Source organism: Camelus ferus, chromosome 18 (assembly GCF_009834535.1).
Source record: "Camelus ferus isolate YT-003-E chromosome 18, BCGSAC_Cfer_1.0, whole genome shotgun sequence".
Lineage (NCBI taxonomy): Eukaryota > Metazoa > Chordata > Mammalia > Artiodactyla > Camelidae > Camelus > Camelus ferus.
Window position 1 is genome coordinate 33,962,932 of NC_045713.1, and position 16,055 is coordinate 33,978,986.

Below are 16,055 nucleotides of genomic sequence, written 5' to 3' on the forward strand. Positions count from 1 at the left end.
GGGTGATAGATGGATGTTTTTCACACGAGTTGTAAGATTAGCATCCTTCCCTCTTCAGCCGAGGGACGTGCAGTTGGCTGCCTGGGGAGCCACCCATGGACCAGACCGTCTCTCCAGTGGGCTTTTAGGATCCTTGCCTTGGGCATTCTGTTGGCTGCAGGAAAGCCGTGTACCCACGGTGGGTGGAAAGGTGTGGGGGCGGTCCGAGGGAAGGGAAAGGCCCCACCAGCTGGAGACTGGTCTAGACCATCCACACAGGGCACAGTGATCCTCTGTAATGCAGATAGGATTATTTTGTATCAAATACACCAAGGTGTTTCTCAAAGCTGAGCTGTGCTGGGCAGGGATTTAATGATCCAACATCAGATTCAAGGTGCAGGTGTTAAACATGAGGACTGGAAGGGCTGCTTCACTCCGTGTGTGTGTGTGTGTGTGTGTGTGTGTGTGTGTGTGTGTACATCTTCAAAGCTATTGCTCTTTTAGTTTGGATTCCCTAAGAAAAAGAAGACCCCGCGAAGACTTTAAGGGGAAGTCATTTTTTAGGGAGGTGACACTGGAGAAAACACTAGGAGAGGGTGGGAAAGTCACATAAAGGATGTAGTTATTAGGCTGGCTGCCCTGGCTGACTGGAACTGAAATCTGCTGGGGAAACTGGGAGCCAGTGTCCGACACATGCGTAAGAGCCTTTCCACCTGAGGGGTGAGGGAGCTGGGGTGTTTATACACCACCTCCTTTCAGCCACTGACTGAATGAGGGCTGTTGGGGGGTGGAGAGATTCATTCCCTGGCATTTCTGGCCTGTTACACTGGCAGGTAAAGAGACCTTTGACATTCACAAATGCAGAAAAAGTGCAGGGACTGGCAGGTGGATGCAGGCCCATGCACCCTGAAGTGGCTACGGCCAGGAGAAGGTGGGCACAATGTTGACAGTGTCTGCTGTAATCCCAGATCCTCCTTCCCGTCACACGATCAGGATAGATTTGATGCTTTCCGTGTATGCCTCTCGATATTTGATATGACTGGATTTTCAACCATCAAGAAAATTGCATTGAATGAGAGAGATCCACCTGACAAAATAAAATCCATATTGCCAGCTCCACTCTCCACATCTGTGAAGGCCCTGGAGGTGGAGAGGTTGGACATCCCCACACCTTGGCTCCATTAGGTCTTGGCTGAAATGTCACCTGGTCTGAAGTGGACAGTCTTCCAGGCACATCTGTCCTGGTTTGCTTCTCCTGAAAGCTGAGGCCAACGCAGGGGCCTGGGTGCAGCTCATTAATTTAGAAGGTGATTCCAGGAAGCAGGAATGAGCGCTGAGGAGGAGACAGGGATGGAGGTCAGAGTCAGTGGTGGTTCTGAAAGCACTGGGGTGGCATGGACTTTCATTCTGCTGGAGTGTGGAACCCGTCCTTGCACCCTGGCCAGGTGGGCTTCCAAACCTCCCAGAAGAGTGGGGCAGAAGAGAGAAGGAGGCCAGGTGTGCTGCTCTCTGCCCGAGCTGAGACCTGGCCCAGATGGGCCCGTGGGAGCATCTGTAGCTGACCCCACTGGCAGCCCCCTCCCCGGAGATCCATGCCCCCCCCCTCCTGCTTTATTTTTCTCCATGGTGCTTGTCATCATCCTGTAGACTGTACATTTGATGGTCTGTCTCCCCTGCTAGTATGTACACCCAGTGAGGGTGGTGATTTTTGTCTGTTTTGTTCACTTCTTTGTCTCCTACTCCTGGAAAAGTGCCACCGTGCACTCAGTAATATTCATTGAGTGGGTGGAAGATGGACGGACAGAAGGATCCTTAAAGTGCATTCTTTCTTCTCTCCTTCCTTCCTTCCTCATTCCTCCCTTTCTTCTCTTTCTTCTTCCTTCTCGTGTAAAGAAAGGCTTATGGAAACTGAGGGAAGCGTGGACTCACATCTCCCGTCTCAAGCTTGCTCTGGAATTTACACTGAGTGGGAGGTCAGCTGTCTGCAGTTGGGGGCCCTGGAAGCAGCGCTTGAAATAGGGATTTTGGTGTGGGTCAGTTTTCTGGGTCTGCTGTGACAAAGCACCGCAAATCGGGTGGCTTAAAACTACGGAAATTTATTGCCTCACGATCTGGAGGTTTGGAAGGTGCTGGCAGAGCTGTGCTTCCTCTGAAACCTGGAGGGGGTCCTTCCTGGTCTCTTTCCAGCTCCTGGTGGCTGGTGGTGGTTGTTGGCAAGCCTCAGCGTTCCTTGGCTTGTTGCTGCCTCACTCTGCCCTCTGCCTCTCTCCTCACATAGCCTTTGTGTGTGTTTGTGTCTTTTCTTGGAAGGACATAAGTCATGTTGGATTAGGGGCCCACCCTACTTCAGGGTGACCTCATGTTCAGTAATCACATCTGCCACGACCCTGTTTCCAAATAAAGTCACATTTTGAGATACTGGCAGTTAGATCATCAACATATCTTTTGAGAGACACAGTTCACCCCAAAACGGGACGCAGGCGAGAACCCTGCAAGGGAGGGCACGAAGCGGTCTAGGTGGAGGGTGACAGCTGAGCGAGGCATGGTCTTGAGCACGGCCGAGCCTCAGCCTGGTGATCTGTGGTGGGGAGGGGACTCTGGGTCCTGGATCTCACTGCAGCATTTCCTCCTGCAGCCAGCCCAGATCGCCAATCATTGGCGGGGACCAGACAGGGAAATCTTATTTTCCGTCAGGCAGCCGTGGGCCTCCCTGAAGCTCCTATACTATAGAACAGTGCTTCTGAATGGGGACAGTTTTGGCCCCAGGACATTTGGCAGTGCTGGGAGACATTTGGGGTTTGGTGGATGGGAGAATGCTGCTGGCATCTGGTGGGTAGAGACCAGGGGTGCTGCCTCACATCCTGCAATGCACAAGACAGCCCCCCAACACAGTGCCATAGTGCCTGCCATGGGTGAAGAGGAGGATGGGCTGGTCCCTTTGTGGGGAGGAGGGTTTTGCAGGGAGAGACAGCGGTTGGGGTCAGGGGACGGCCAGAGAGCAGAAGGCGTGTGGGGCAGATCTCCAGGGAGCTGTTTTGTATTTCATTCTAAATGTGGAAAAGGAGATACTGGTTTTGAACAAAAATCCACATCAAGCAAAACAGGCCTGCATTGGAGACAGAAACCCAAACCCCATCACCCAGTGCACCAAGGCCGTTAGAATGGATGTCATCGCCATGATTTCCATCGATGGCCGGCGTCTGCCTTCACCAAAGCACTCAGTCGGTCAGTTGGACGGGAGAGGAAGATGCAGTTTGGTGGAGGCCAAAGCTGGGCAGTTTCTCGTTTTCAGCTGGACTTCATGCTGGGCGGGTCTGAGTGACCCCGAGGGTCTTGTTAGTTCTGTGGTCCCTGCCGTCGAGGACCCGTGGGAAGGGCGGGTTTATGGGAACAGCATATAGGCAGCCGCCGGCTCATGGCAGAATGTCCCAGCTGTTTTGTGCCTTTGAACTTGGCATTCAGGAAATTAGCAACTATTGGAGCTACTGCAGAGTTTTTGGTCTCATTGGTAAGGTTGGGCTGAAAGGTAATAGAAATGCAGAGAGGAATACGAAGCGCGTTGGGTGATTATTGTGGTAGGAAGTCATACTGGCCACCGAGAGAAGTTCTCTCATCCGAGTGGACTGAAGTGAATTGATGCTTTGGCCATTTAGAGGTGAAGTCCATGTAGGCTCAACTCTTTAAAAACAATTGTTAATAATTGTTACAAAACGCATAACATTAACCATCATATCTGTTTTTAAGTGTATGGTTCAGTGGTATTAAGTCCATTCATGCTGTTGTGTAACCATCACCACCACCCATCTTCAGAACTCTTCATCTTCCAAGAATGAAACTGTCCCCATTAAACAATAGCTCCCCACGCCCCACTGCCCCCAGCCCCTGGCAACCACCATTCTGCTTTCTGTTTCTCTGAATTTGACTACTCTGGGTACCTCCTATAAGTGGAATCATACAGTATTGATCTCTTTGTGACCAGTTTACTTCACTTAGCATCATGTCTTCAATGGTCATCCACCCTGTAGCATGTGGCAGGATTCCCTTCTTTTTGTAGGCTGAGTAATATTCCATTGTGTGAGTGGACCACATTTTGTTTGTTTATTCATTCATCCATTGATTGTTTGTTCCCACCTTTTGGTTATTGTGAATAAGTCTGCTGAACATGGATGCACAGATATTTCTTCAGTCTGTTTTTGAGCCAGAAAAATATTCAGGATGAAGAACGTTCATGTTCTCTTGGGATCAAGTGGTTTGGGGCAGGAAGGACAAAGGAGGGGGAGCAGGCAGAGGGGCGGGCACATGCCAGAACCTCACACAGCATTAGGAGGGTCCACAGCTCTTATTCCAGCCCTTTCACTGGTTCTGTTGTGACTGGAGTCATGTAACCTCGTGAGTCCTGGTTTGATCATGTCAAGTGGAGACATAGTACTACCTCCCTCCCTTTCAGTCCATCTGTAGAGATACAAAATCTCAGGAGAAGGGGGAGGGTATAGCTCAAGTGGTAGAGTGCATGCTTAGCACGCACAAGGTCCTGGGTTCAATCCCCAGCACCTCCTCTAAAAAATAAATAAAATAAGTAAACCTAAAGTCTTCTCAGGAGAAAGTAGCTTCTGGATGTGAAGGTCCCTCAAATTAAGGGAAATTGTAAATATACAGTACATTATAAATATACAATAAAAATATTGTACATAGGTAAACCTTTCATTTATAGTCACTGAATATTTGGGTGGTGAGAGTGAGAAAGCTGTTCTAGATGGGTGAGGAATGACATTTATTAGAGAGCTAGAACGGTTGAGGGAGTGAACCTGGAGGATGTCCAGGGGACAAACATTCCAAACAGTGAATGAATATAGGAAGTGCAAAGGCCCTGTGGCAGGGGCTGGCTTGGTGTATTGAAGGCCGGAGCAGAGTGAGCGAGGGGAGAGCAGCAGATGAGGTTGAACTGGTATAAAAGACTGCATCACGTTGACCTTGTAGGCTGAGGTGAAGATTTGGATTTTCTTCCTAAGTGTGATGGGAAGCCCTGGAGTGTTTTGAGAAGGAGGGATGACCCAGTCAGGCTGCCTGCAGAGAACTGTCTCTGGGGGACACACAAGTCCTTACATCCAAAATATATAAAGAACTCCAATGATTCAACAATAAAAGACAAAACCCAACTCTAAAATGGGCAATAGCTTTGAACAGATGCTTCACAGAAGAAGACACATGCAGGTGGTCTGTAAGCACATGGCAAGTGGTCAGCTTCATTATCCATCAGAGAAATGCAGGTTAAAACATCAGTAAGATACCTACCAGAATGTCTAGAATTACAAAGACTGACACCCAGTGTTGGTGAGGATAAGGAGCCACTGGAACGCTCAGACAGTGCTGTGGGAGTATCATGTGATGCCAACACTTAGGAAGAAATCCTAGTAGTTTTCTTGTAAAACTAAACAGTGTCACTCCCAAGAGAAATGAAAGTGTCATGTCCACACAAAAATGTGTACATGAATATTCAGAGCAGCTTTACATACAATAGCTCCAAACTAGAAATTTCCCAGGCGTCCATCAACAGGAGAAAGGGTAACAAACGATGCTATATTCACTTAATGGAACATTATTCAGCAATAAGAAGGAAAAAGGACTGATACACACAGCTTGGCTGAATGTCACAAACAGTATGCTAAGTGGAACATTATGCAGACAGTCATTATGCAAAATAGAAGCCAGATTCAAGAGAGCACGTATACATGATTGCATTTACATGAAGTTCAAGGACTGACAAGACTAATCTATGGTGCAACAATCAAAACGGTGGTTGTGCCTGGGATGGTGGGAAAGGGCACTGACTGAAAGAGGGAAATTTCCGGACTAACTGTGATAAGGCGTTGCATACACAGGTGTATGCATTTGAACTCATCAGATACACCTATGATTTGTACATTTCATTGCATATGTATTTTATCTGGAAAATAATAGCCATAAACACTGAAATCTGGTTAATGATATTAACTGCTGCTGAAGTGTTCTGGGGGAAGTGCACTCAAAAAAGACTGATAGATGTGTAATAAAGCAAATATAGCATATTTTAAAAATATTAGTTGTAGAATTAATATTAGCTACTGTTCATTGTAGAATCTCAGTGATGGATTTAAAAGGGTTCACTTTACTATTATTTCAGTTTCTTTGTATTTGATTCTGTTCACAATAAAATGTTGGGGAACACCAGTTAGGGGTCATATGCTGCGGTCTCTCCGGCGGGAGGTGGTGCTGACCGGGACCCGGATGTCAGGTGGCATGGATGAGTGACCAGCTTGGGAGACAATTTGAAGGCAGAGTCTTGGATGCCCAGAACCAGCCCTTAGACTAAACACCAGGTTCAGGGGCTCTCAGACCGGGGGATTCCTGTGAGATGCTCTTGTGGTCTTATTTCACCAGCCTCGGAGTCGGCAGGAGCTGTGGCCGTGGGGCTCCCAGGCCTCAGCCTCACAGATTCTGATTTCCTCAGTCTTGCGTGAATGTGCACTTGAGTGGATGAGCTGGGAGATGCTGCTGGAGGTGAACTGTGGACCTCATTCTGAGAAGCACTTGGGTGGCCAGTGGCAAGTCGAAAGGGTTTGTGCTCAAGCTGGATGGACAGGTCTGAGGTGTGGTCTCACTGGCTGGCTGCTGTGATGGTTTAATGAGCTGGCGTGGCTGCCTGCAAGCCGGGTCTGGGCTGCCATTGGAATTATGTTTTGTGGAGCCTTTCGGGGAAGGAACAGACTCGGGTTATATGCTCCTAGCTGTTCTTGGGGGATAATTCTGAGTCGTGTGGGGTGTCGTGTCTTTTATTACCAAGCCAGATTGCCTGCTGAGGAAGATTGTTTGCTTTGAGCCCAGAAGAAGAAAATGTGCTTAGTCAAAAGTGATATTTGCACACCCAGCTGCTGGATATTTATGTTTCTGAAAACTGCCTTAATGTGAGATTTGCTTTGTCCAAAGGAACGCCTTGTAGACATTTGATGCCTGTAATTTCAGAGCCCTGTGGCATAGGAAGTGAAGTCTGTGTGTGTGGCCTTTGCCACATAGGATTCAGAAGGGGTTAGCAATAAGTGTGTTCTGCATCCTCACCACGTACCAGAGTGTAATACTTATGTTACCCCATCAGATGGGTAGCACTGGCACCTGCATTTTATAGATGGGGGCCCTGAGGCTCAGAGAGGTTAAGTAACTTACCCAAAGTTGCGCAGTGGGAATAGGGACTTAACCCTGAGACTGACTCCAAGCCCACATCCATAACCGCTGTGAAATAATCTATTTAGGAGAAGGTCCTGGCTGAGGACTTTGTAAATTGTCTTACCCCATGTAACTTGAATGTGGTAAGACTGCATTTCTCATAAGTATACCCACATTTTTTTTATCAGTGTGTGTCTTGCTTCTTGCAGCCTTTGGAGTCATTCCTTTTAAGGAATTCGTTTTAAAGGAATTCTAATACAGTTCTTTTTTTGGGGGGTAGGTAATTAGTTTTTTATTTACTTTAATGGAGGTACTGGGGATGGAACCCAGGACCTTGTGCATGCTAAATACACACTCTACCACTGAGCTAGACCCTCCCCGCTATTAAAAGGGATTCTGCATTTGCTCACAGCCTCTTAGGAGAGCCGTCAGAGTCTGAGGGGTGAGCTGGTGGCTTCCCTCAGCAGCACCAAACTGATCGGATTTTTGGAAATGCCCAAAGGACAATCTGATTCGGTAACCAAGGCGGGTGTCAGTTTGGGAATTGTTGTTTCGGTTGAGCAAGAGAAAAAGAAAATTCCATGACTCTGAAGTAAAGAGATTTACTCTCTTAGGTGGCCCCCCAAATCTGACAGAACCCTTCTCAAACTAGCTTTGGCCAGAGAGGAAAGTCTGCGGTTGTGTGGCCTCCAGGCACCACTGAGCCTGGGGTCCGGGTTGTGTCCTGGGACCTTTCTCAGCTGGGATGTCCCTCAGCCTTCCTCAGTTGTCTTTCTTCTCAGGAAGACCCTTCCCCTGGGAAGCAAAAGTGGCTGCCCATTGCCCCGGGCTTGCCTCCCACCAGCGGGGCACACAAGTGGAAAGAGAGATAGATCTTTTTTCCGAAAGCTCCAGAAGTCCCAGGGAAGATGTTCAGAGGCCTGGCCTCCTTCATCCTGCCCACGGCCTCTTCCTGTTGGGGTCCCTTCACTGGAGGAGCAGCCCTGGAGGGTGGGCCCAATCCCAGCCACCCTCTCGGGGCTCACTGACCCATGAGAAAGTCATCTATTGGCTTCGGTTGGGCTCCCCTGGAAATAGACCTTGAGACCAAAATTTTTGTTTGGGGGGTGGTGCCAAGAAAAACCAGAGGGAAGAGGGAAACAAGACCTCCAGTAAGGGGCGTGTTATCAGGTGAGTTCCCACTGTGGGCGTCTGGAGCTTGATCCTGATGCTGCGCGTCCGCTGCCCGAGGGGTGGGGACGCCGGGGCATGCATTCCCTAGCTCCCAGCAGGCATGAGTTGAAGGATGCATCCAGGAGTCCTTCCGCACGTTCCCTGGCTCCTTGAGCCTGCCTTATGCACCCGAGGAGAGAGCACTCTAGTGGCCAGAGATGACTCAGGCAGAGTCTGAGGGCCAGCCACAGGGAGCTCGGCCATCCCCAGCAGTGGTTGAGGTCAGGGCGGGATCGGGGTGCACTCTCAGCATCGCCACACTTGCCATCTCGAGGGCTCCAAGTGCAGAATCTCCCATGTTCCCCCTTCCTGCTCCATTTCTCCGTTCCTCTGGTCAGGAAGGTGCAGGGCAGATGAGCAAGACCCCAGGCTAAGCAGATGCCCGTGGAGAGAAAGGGGCCGGTCTCCCCTTCTGGAGGAGGCGGCTCATCTATGCAAGTGACCCTCTTGGCAGCCATCTCTCTCTGTTTTATGTGGATGGGCAGGGCCCAGCCCCAGTTCTCCCTGCTTGGCTAATGCCTCCCCTTCTACTTAGAGAGGCGGGGAATGGGGATGGTTTTGAATACTGAAGGATCCGTGTTTGCCCCTTAACCATCCCAGAGCAAGGTGTTGGGCTCAGTTGTTGCTGGCTCCCTGGTACTGGGCCCAGGCAGCCGGCTCTGGGGTCAACAGGAGGAGTCCCCCTGTGCATTCTGTCCCTGCACAAGGCGTGGCCGGACCCTCTATAACATCAGTTTTTGATATTGATTCTCTGTATCTTTAGCACTTAGAAGGAACTCAGTAGATGTTTTTTGAATTAAATATATATCGTTGTGGAAAGAATGTTAGCTTTTGAGTTAGACTGACTTGGTTAAGGTCCTGGCTTCACCATTTACCGGCTGCCAGGACTTGGGTCCATCTCCTCACCTGTGAATTAGGGATAATAATGCTCACTGCATTCTTGTGAAGATGACAGTGAGAGCTGACCCACAGAGCACTCACCATGTGCCGGGCATGGTGCTAAGGCTTTTATTGTCGTCACCATTATCATTATCCCATCATCCCATTTTATGGATGGGGAAACTGAGGCATGCATTAAGTTACATGCCCAAGGCTACAGAACTGGGATTTGAACCCAGACTGGTCCAGCTCCAGAGGCCGTGCACTGAGCTACTCCACTTCGTTACCTCTTGATAAACCAAGATCAGGCAGGGAAAGTGCCTGGCAAATACTATACACTGAATAGTGGTGACCAGGAGGTTGAGAGTGGGAACTGAGAGAGGAGGGGGTCCAAAAAGGAGGAGAGGTTAGGGGGCAACTGAGATTGAGCCGTGAGGATTTGGCCTTAGAATCCAATTTGTGTTTCAATATGTGATACTTTGGTCTCAACCATGCCCCAGGCAGATGAACATAGAAGGAATTTAGGACATTTTTTAGTAGCGAAAATGGTGATGGTCTGAGGTGCCCAGAGTCACGTGCTGATGGGGCCTGCTGCCTGGAATCTGCCTGGGGCGAGTCATGCCCCGAGCCTCTCCTGACAGCACTTTGTATTTGATGATCATACCACCTGAAACCAGAACAAGCAAGGCCCTCGACAAGGCAGATGTCAGTTTTTTTAATGAGAATCCCTCTTTAACTTGCCCTGAGCTGCTGTCAGCCTTGACTCTCTCAGCAGAATCCTGGCCTCTGTGTGTGTGTCAAAAGGGTTTCCTGCCCAGGTTTTGTTGAACAGCAGTGTTTGGGCAACACTGTGCAACCAGGGCCGGGCCCAGGCCAGAGCCTTACAAGGCAACATTAACCAGAAGTTTCTTTTTATGTGGTCCTTCTTGTTTTCTCCTCCTAAAATAGAAATGCAGGTTACATTTCAGGCTTTTGATTCCTGGTTATAATATGAACTGGAAGGGGAATGATTTGAACCAATCCTATTTTATAGATGAGAAAACTGCAGCACAGAGAGGTTGAGTGAGTAGTCCAAGGTCACACAGCTTTCAGTGGCAGGAAGGAGATACTAGGAGAGCTAGGTCACCTGACCACCAGGCAGGAGTTCTTTCCACTGTGGCATACTGCTTTACCCCACAGGGGAAGGACCTATGATGGCTAAGAGCTCAGGCCCTGGAGTCATACAGACCTGGGTTTAAGTCCTGGCTTTGCCACCCTCTACAGGTGTGAGCCTGGGAGAGTTACCTTATCATCTCTAAGCCTCCGTTTCTTTGTCTATAAAATGGGGGTCACACGGCACACTGGAGCCAGCTTGCACTGGCTCGTGAAGTCAATCATTGGAGGCCTCCAGGGTCTTGTTCAGTTTGAGGGGCTTGCTGGTTGGGGTGCTGGACAGTGAGGTGGGAGGAGCAGGTGGGGTGGGTGGCGGTGGCGAAGAGTGGTTCATTTTGGGGTGCGGGGTGTTGAGGATGACCGTGGAGCATCCATGTGGTGACTTCCTGTGGACTAAACTGAAGTTAAAATTCCTACGTGCTCTTACCTGATCCCATCACTTGAAACACCCGTTATCAGTATTTCTGGGGCACTTTTTAAAAATACTAATTCCCAGGCTGCTCCTCTGAAGAGTCTGATCAAGTAGGTTCGGGGAGGTCCTGGGAACCTGTGTTGTACAAGCACACCCCCGCCCCACTCCCAAGTGATGCTTCTGATGAAGGCAGCTTTGGAAACCCTGAACTTTACAAGCCTAGGCCTGTCCCCTGCCTGGCTGGCTGGCTGACAAGCCGATCACTTTCTACTTCCTTAGACAGCTTTATTTTTCTCGATAGTACTTATCACTAGCAGACATTACACATCGATTTCTTTATTATCTCTTTCTTCCGCTACCGTGTGAGCTTCAAGAGGATGGGGACTTTTTCTGTCTTGTTCACAGCTAGTCCTCCAGCGCCTGGTACATAATGGATGTTCAGTAAAAATATACATGGAAGGGAAGCAAGTAAGGAAGAAAGGAAAGGGGAAAGAGGGAAGAAAACACGTAAGGCTTAGGCAGGACTGGAATTCGAAAGAAATCAGCATATTTGAGACAGACAGTAAACACGATTGTTGAAACTCAAGCCATCAACAGCATTTACCAGGAAACACTGTGTAATGTAAGAGGGAAAGGTGACCAGGAGTTGAATTCTGGGGAGAACTGCATTTAAAGGCAGGGGGAAGGGTTAGGAATGGTGAAGACGAAGAAACAGAAGCTAGAAGGAGAGGGGAGGTGAGAGAGGACGCTGTCAGGTGGGGCAACAGAGGAAGCGGAAGACAGGCTGGTCTCCACTAGGACGTCCTGGTGTGTCTCTTATGTCCTCTGTTTTCCCAGGAGGAAAGGAAATGTGGCTCAGAGGGGTTCCTCAGCAGATCCAGGGCCACACAGTCAGTACTTGGGAGAGCTGGCGTTGGGATGGGGGCTGAGGCTCCATCCTTCTGCTCAGCGCGCCACTGTATTCATGTCCCAGGACGGCGGTAACATCGACAACAAAGCAGGTGTCTGAAAACAACAGGAACGTCTTTGCTTACATCCTGGAGGCTGGAAGTTCAAAATCGAAGTGTCAGCCGGGCTGTTTCCTTCTGGAGGCTCTGAGGGAGATTTTGTTCCATGATCTTTTTGAGGGACGCAATTCAATGCATAACAGCCACCCTACCTCCGAATATGAGGGCAGGAAAGACAGGTGGGTGAGAACATAGAAGGTGCAGTCCCTCCCGGCAGAAATGATAGGACAGGAAAAGTAAAATAACTTCGTAGAAAGGTTTGTTCCAAGAGATACAGAGACATGCAACAGTTACAACACGAGTGGAAGAGGGAGTCAGGAGGAGAGACAGCTTCCATCCGAAGAGGAGGTGTAGCCAGAGAGATCTGTTTAAAATGCCCATCAAAGTAGGTGTCTGTCTAAAGCCTTCTGTGGCTCCCTATTCCTTAGGATAAGCCCAAACTCCTAACCTGGCAGCATGGCATGAGCTGACCTGTCTTCCCCCAGCCTCAGCTCTGCGCCCAGCCTTTCCTGTTACTCCATGTGCCTGCTCCTTGGCTTTCTGACTCCTGGTCCTGCTTCTGCAGGGGAGTCTCAGGAAGGTCAGTTCCCACAGCACCCTGTTGTTCTTCATAGCACACACCACAGGGCTAATTAAATCATTTCATAGTTAATTCATTCTGTGTAATAAATAATGTTGAACTGCAGTGCAGTGACCTTGACCGTCTTGCTCACTACTGTGTCCTTTGTGTCTCACACAATTGCTCTGGTAACAGATAATTATTGAGCACCTACTGTATGCTAACCTTGTGCCCAAAAGGTGGTAGATACAACTGTCTGTGACAGGTGGTTGGGCTCGATCTGAGGCTGGGGAGAGGTTGGTCTAATTAGGTGACTAAGGCACAGAGAAGCAGAGGGGGGCTTTCTATGCAGAAATGGAATCAACAGACAGAAGAAGGGGCTGGGGGCTGGACCCTGCTGACTCGGAATCCCTCCCTTAGCAGGCAGAGCTTCTCCCAGCCACTGGTGTCCTAGCCCATCCTGGCTGCTCCTGCCGCTTCTAATTGAGGGAGACTCTCCTAACTGTCCCCTGTTGGTCCTTCACTGTAGGTACTGGGTAGCTGGAGACAAGGCTTCATGCCTGCCACGTCAGGTTTGGGTTGATAGTGTTGCAAGTTCTGGAGCAATCTCTGCTAGAACAGCTGTCTCTGCTTCAAGACGCTCACTGGGAGCCCAATTTAGAATAGAGTCAATATCTCACTCTTTTAAGATGCTTGAGTGGATCTGAAGTAGGTTGATCTCATTTGGACGGCCATTGAGCCCTGGTCATAAACTCTCAGACATCAAATGACTGAGCTTCTCTCCCATCTTCCCTGGAAGGTTTAGCTAGCTTCATACGCTGGATATAAACAAATGTTTCTCTTGGCCAGTGTTCACCACAGGGTCTGTTCCGTACCTAGGGAGATGGGTGGAGGTGACATAAAATCACTACCCTCTGTGAGCTCACAGCCTCGTGGGGCAGAAAGACAGAAGAAAAAACTGGTCATGACATCAGAAATAAAAACAGAGCTTATCTCACACCCCACACCAAAACCACGTCCCGATGGCCCAAGGACTTCCTTTTGAAAGGCCAAACTTTAAATTTTAGGGGGAAAAAAAAGGAGAATACCATTCTAACCTTAGCAAAACATTTCTGAAAAAGTTACAAAGTGTGAACCAGAGAGGAAAAGATGAATGCATTCTGCCACTTTAAAATTATGAGCTTCTGCTCATCAGAAAACATGGTAAAAAAGAAGATTAAAAACAAGCTGCAAACTGGGAGGACCATACCCATGAATTTGTTTGTAGACTGTTATAACAGAGTACCACAAACTGGCTTAAACAACAGAAATTTACAGTTACGGAGGTCCAGGAGTTGACGGGGCCATACTCCCTCGGAAGGTTCTCGGAAGGATCTATCTGCGATCTCTCTCCTGGCTTCTGCCAGTTCCTTGGCTTGTGGCGGCAAAACTTCAGACTTCACATGGCATTCTCCCTGCAGTGTCCAAATTTCCCCCTTTTATAATGACACCAACCATACTGGATTAGAGACCCCCGTGCTCCACTGTGACCTCATAAGTAATTACATCTGCAACGACCCTGTTTTCAAATAATATGATGTTCTGAGACACTAAGGGATGGGACTTAAACGTGAATTTTGGGAGGGACCCAATTCAACCTATAACACGTAACTGGTGAATAACTTATTAGCCATAATATTTAAAGGCCTTTATAAATCAGTAGGTGCCCGATAGAAAAATGGGCCAAAAGAAATGAACAGGGTTTTCATAGAAGAGACAAAGTGAATAGCTGATGATCATGAAAAGATGCTCTGTCCTTTTAGCAGTCCGGGAAATACAAATTAAATCCGTAATCAGATATCCAGTAGACAGGAATAATTAGAAAGCCTGGCAGTAGCAGACAAATACAATCCAGCGCTAAATGTTTATTATCAGCCGCGCCCTGGACTTACTGAGGAGGGGCATTGAACTCACAGAGAAAGTCAGTGTTTCCATGCAAAAGAGGAAGTGTAATTAAACTGATATGTGACTGGGTATTCAATCAAAGAAATGCAAACAAAAAATATTTCAGCAACAACACTGAGCCCGCACCCACTTGTCAAAATGTTAATACCCGGTGCTGGTGATATTGTGGTGACAGTCCTGGTGGCTGTGAAGTTAGTTCAGCCCTTTTGGCAAACGGTCTGGAAGTTCATACTGAATGGCAGAAAAATATCTGAATATTTGGATATATCTTAATATATTCTTTGACCCAGTGATCTTACCCCTGGGTTTTATTAGAGGATTGTAACCTAAAAGAAGCAAAACGCCAAAGTGCCCTATTTTAGGTCATTTAAAATAACCCAAGTACCTAGCAATAGGAAAATGATGGAGGTAAATTACAGTATTTCAGGCTAATGGAATACTCTAAGTAGACATTACAGGTGATTCTTGTGATGTCCAGGTAGTAACTTGGAAAATGTGTGTGTCTACTTAAGTTTAAAAAGTGTCGGGGATGGTATTTCATAATTTGCCTGTGTTGTTAGTGAAGCTATGCAAATCTTGTTTTGATTATTGACAAGGACTGGAAGAGAATCTGAAGGGGAGAGTGTGGACCAAAGAAAGTGTTTGATGAAATGTGTAACGCACTTGGATTGTTGTTGGATTTTGCTTTTAAAAAATTCCGTTCCTATTTTAATGTTGTTTGTGCAGTAAATTAAGAGACAAAAGGTTTCTCCCAACCCACGGGAACAAAGGCAGCGAGCACATAGCAGCTGTGTTTGGGCATCAGTTAAAGTGTGTGCACACATCTGAAACCCTCTGCCAGGTGAGCAGGAGCAAGGGTGCCGTATGAAACACTTCAAAGGACGGATGTCAGGAGGAGAGCCGGGCTGTTGTTTTCCCCAGAAATTGTCTTCTGTCCCACATGGTTTTCTTTGATTTCCTTTTTATTGATTCGAACTTACTTGTGTTCAGTGGTGGCAGGGAGACAGACTTTTTCTCTGGGTGGAGAGCAGAGCAACGTTGGCACAAGCTGGCTGCTGGGGGGCTGGCAGAGTGTCTTCTGGGTTCATTTGAGTAATTTACAGACAGTCTACTTATGTTCTTCCAAGCCCACCCCATGTGGTTCAACCCAATTAAGCTCATCAAACTCTTAAAGAAGGAAATGATCCTTGTTTATTTGTGACATTGCCTTGACAGAGGAAAAGGGAGAAGTGACACCAGTCACCAGTTCCTTCTCCTGCCTCAGCTTCAATTCTCTTGAGGTCGGATAGGGCAAGTGACAGACGCCATGCCAAGACCCCTCTTGAACCATGACATGGGAGTGGGGAGCCTCCATGTTGGGGGCCACATAGGTTGTTCGCATGGTCTTCTGGATTGAAGATCTTCCAGGTGCTATGAATATAGTGGTAGAGAGATGGACACAGTCCTTGCCTTTAGGGAGAACGAGAAAACATCTGACAAGGACAGAGTGCCATGAAAGAACTTGAACAAGGTAATGTGATTGAAAGTGATGGAGGCAGGGGTCTGTTTTCCATTGGTGGTCATGGAAAACTTGGATGAGGAGGTGACACTTGAGTTGAGATTCCCAGGCTGAGGGAATAGCAAGCCTTGGGGTAGGAAGGATCTGTAGTTTTCAAGGAATAGAAAGAAAGTGGATGTGGCAGGTGGATGAGGTATGAGACGTAAGCAGAGGTCA

The 16,055-nt window shown here is 48.2% G+C and overlaps 1 protein-coding gene across 1 annotated transcript in view; it reads left to right on the top strand.

The window, feature by feature from the left end:
• Window positions 1-16,055, top strand: part of SYT17 (synaptotagmin 17) — a 71,704-nt gene that overhangs the window by 14,643 nt on the left and 41,006 nt on the right. The window lies entirely within an intron of this gene.